Here is a 3,829-nt window from a genome sequence, read left to right on the forward strand (position 1 = left end):
CCATTTCGGAGCCTCTAAGGCCTTCAAATTGAGTTCAAGTTTGTTTTACTGAATATTCTCAATAACTTCATAAATACACTTTGTATTACAATGAAACTTGACTAGTAGGATGATATATCTGAAATGAACCTCCATGGATGAATTTAGAATATTCTAAGCTCGAATGACCAACTTAATAAAAATAGTAAGTTTTCATAAATAAATACTCTGTACTAAAATAACCCTTATTGAAAAGACAAAACAAAAATATTTTTGGGTGATGCACGATTGTCCTTGCATCCAAGATGCTCCTATATCAGACACCTAGGGTAATTTGAGAAGACACAACACAAATAAGGGGATGAAATTAACAAAATAATAAGATGCAACACAAATAACGAAAATTTAACTAGCCTTAGCTAATCTATAGAATGTAAAGAGTATCAACTAAGGGTTGGGATAGAAGAAGTGAATATTGGTCTCATGTAGTTAATGAGTTAACAAACAAACAAAAGGAAAATATTGAACAAGTCAAAATACAAATAAAATAAGAATAAGACAAGAGGGGAAAAGTGACAAATATCATTGTTAAAGGATTGAGATATTTGAGAGAAAAAGAGAAAACTCGCACACTAATGATGGACTTTCTTGGAGACCAGTTCAAGTGTATAGGGGGTATTCAACAAGCAAATAGAATTGTTAAATGGATAGATGAAGAGAGAGACAAAAACATACGAGACACATTTCAAAATGTAGAGGATAATGATATTATTGTTAGAAATAGAAGGTTCCTTAGAAGAACAGATTTCTATCTAGATGAAGATCTTACTTTTTCCCAACATTAAGAACAAAGGAATGAGTGAAAAGAGGTAAAAACAACAAGAAATTAGGGGAAATGGGCTTGGTTAAAGAAATGGAAGCCAAAACTAGTGAACATTTCTCAAAGGAGAAATAAGAATTAGGATCCCCATAAGACTGCTTAAATATTGTGAGTTCAAATTGCATAGGTAATCTCTGAAGAAGAGGTCTCGGGGTGGGGCCTATAACATAGGGAAATGATATCATCATTTATGCGTGGACACATGAACACGATGGTTGCAAAGTACCATATTTGAAGGTTACAAGAAATTTCCAATTTGGAATAAATGGAATGAGAGATGTGAATGGCATGGTGTGGTTACAATGCTTATTTATGAGAGGTGGTATGGCATTGTAAAATTTGAAAGGGAAGACTCAAATAAATTATATATTTGGCTGCAAAATACTTCAAGGTGACTTCATGTTACTTTTCTCTACAAAACTCCAAGATCTATGAGAGGTGAAATATAGACAATGAAGATCCCCATGCTTGATTGAGAAAAAAAAATATTGGTGTTCAACACCATGGGTGACATAATATTAGTGGGATACTTCAATGCTAGTACAACTAATAATCAATCCTTGCAACTGATTGATACTTTAAAGGGATAAAATAATCCTCTACGTCTAGAAGAGGATAGTAACTAATCTTGGAAAAGAGGCTCAGATGGTGATGATGGAGAGGTCTCATAATTTAGAATTGAATTACTAGGGTTTTGTAGTTTGTTTAGTATGGTTACTTCCAATGGGATGAGAGATTGGCCAAAGTCAAGGTGTATCACATGAAAAATATATAATGAGAAGAGTGTGGTTGACTATTCACAAAATTTGATAACTAGAGTACTTAATTTTGACATTGATGTATGCTCTACAGAGATGAATTTCGATCTCATGCTTCTATTTATTAAGTTGGAATTTGCCTCAAATAGTCCACAAAATAAATATGTTCCACACCTACAAAATAAAATAACAAACAAAGATAAAATCCTCTTAAATTAGGAGAATAAAAACATCTTCAATGCAATGCTTGAGCAACAATTTCATGAAATAAATAACCTCTTGGTGGTTGGCAAGGTTAATGAGGAATATGAACATGTCCATAGTAGCTTGCTAATTTCCATAATCCATAAGGCTTTAAATGCATGCAAGATATCATATAGTAGGAAGAGGAATAGTAACTCTTCTAAAAAATCCATGGTACGATGAGGAATGTAAGGCAACAAAGAGATTTATTAAAGGGAAAGAAGCAAACAAAGAACTCAAGAAGTGGTATAGAAAACTGATTCATGCAAAAAGGAAAGAGTATGCTAAAGAAAGAAGAGAAGAGCTAACATTCCTTGAAAATCACGATCCAAAAAAGTTTTGGAAATAGCTACAATAGGAGAGAAAACAAATTGACAATAATGTTGCAGTTGCATAATGGATTGAATTTGCTTCTATGAATGTCCACATGAAGAGAATACACATCCCATAGTAAATACATGAGAGGAACTCTTCATAGTTGATGATATCAAGCTAGGGATAAATGAATTGGCAAGCAGTACAATTAATGATATAGATGGGTTGCAAATTGAATTTCTAAAATGGGGAGCATAAATCCTTGCAACTCACATAAAACATATCTTCAATCATGTTATTTGTGAGGGTTTTTTGGTGAACTATACAACTAGTGTGGCTATCCCCATATTAAATAATGGGGCTATTAATAATCTATCTAACTACCACACTATTATGTTTAACCTACTTCTTGGAAAAATTTTTGGGAGTGTGATATAATATAAAATCAACAACTAGGCAATAGGCAAGGGTAAAAGGGCAAGAGGACAAACGAACTTTAGACCTAGACACTCTAACATTGAGCATTGTATCATTCTTTGATACTTAATAGAAAAAATATGGGATGATTAGGGAGAAGAAGCTTATTTATATTTTGAGGACATTAAGAAAGAATTTGACATTGTGCCTATAGACAACCTATAAGCAAAATGGAAGATTGGGTATCCTAGATGTGTATAGAGATGTTGTGCATAGATTATATGATAGAGTTTGAGCCAAAACTAGTACCACATAAGGAATGTCTAAATTTTTTGGTAGTGACATTAATGTTAAAAATGGATGTCTTTTATCCCCAACCTCGATTAGGTTATACATTTATAAATTTGAAACTTGGTTAAATAAAATGGAAGGGGAAGGTGTTCATTTGATAAGGTATGTGGTGAAGCTTCTTTTGTATGCTGATGATCTTATTTTGATATGAAAATGACTCAAGGGTTAAGAGAACATTTAGGGGCCTTAGAGCACTTTTTCTAGGAGGTTAGGATGCAGGTGAACATTGCTAAAACCAAAATCATGAATCTCTCTTTAGTGATAAAAGACATGTTGGCAATATGGTCAGTAAGATGTCTAGAGTGTTGTCATTTATGGCAACATGTATACAACATGTATTTGACACTTTTCAATAGTATAGAGATAGATGTGATGTGTAAAAATGACACACTTTGAGTTATCTCATGCGTAGTTGAGGGTGGCAATATGACAATGTCATGAGGACATAGGTAAGTGCGCAGATGTGTATGGATAGTATGACACAAATTACGGTCAAAATACTAGTTTAGGTATTTAACAAAGCATATTAGAGTTTTGAGTTGTACGACTTAAGGAATTATTTTGGTGACAAAATAATTACTTAGTCATGATGGGTTGACATTGAAGATATTAATCCATAAGTGATTTTATATTAAGTCAAGCATGTGAAGACATGGAGGCTGACTAAGCTAAGATTTATTAATGTGCGAGGTATAAGTAAAGATTTTATCTTGTGCAGATAATGTGGAAGTGGAGAAACATGTGAACTATTGTGAAGATAGCTTGAAAGATATGTGAGCCTTATGAGATACAAAATCTAATGTATGATAAGATCAAGTGTGAATTTTAGTAGTGAGAAAGTATCGTATGTATACCTATACTTGTGAAGAACTTAATTATATAATTG

The sequence above is a fragment of the Cupressus sempervirens genome, chromosome 5, assembly GCF_028749045.1.
Source record: "Cupressus sempervirens isolate cs-2001-9-10 chromosome 5, ASM2874904v1, whole genome shotgun sequence".
Lineage (NCBI taxonomy): Eukaryota > Viridiplantae > Streptophyta > Pinopsida > Cupressales > Cupressaceae > Cupressus > Cupressus sempervirens.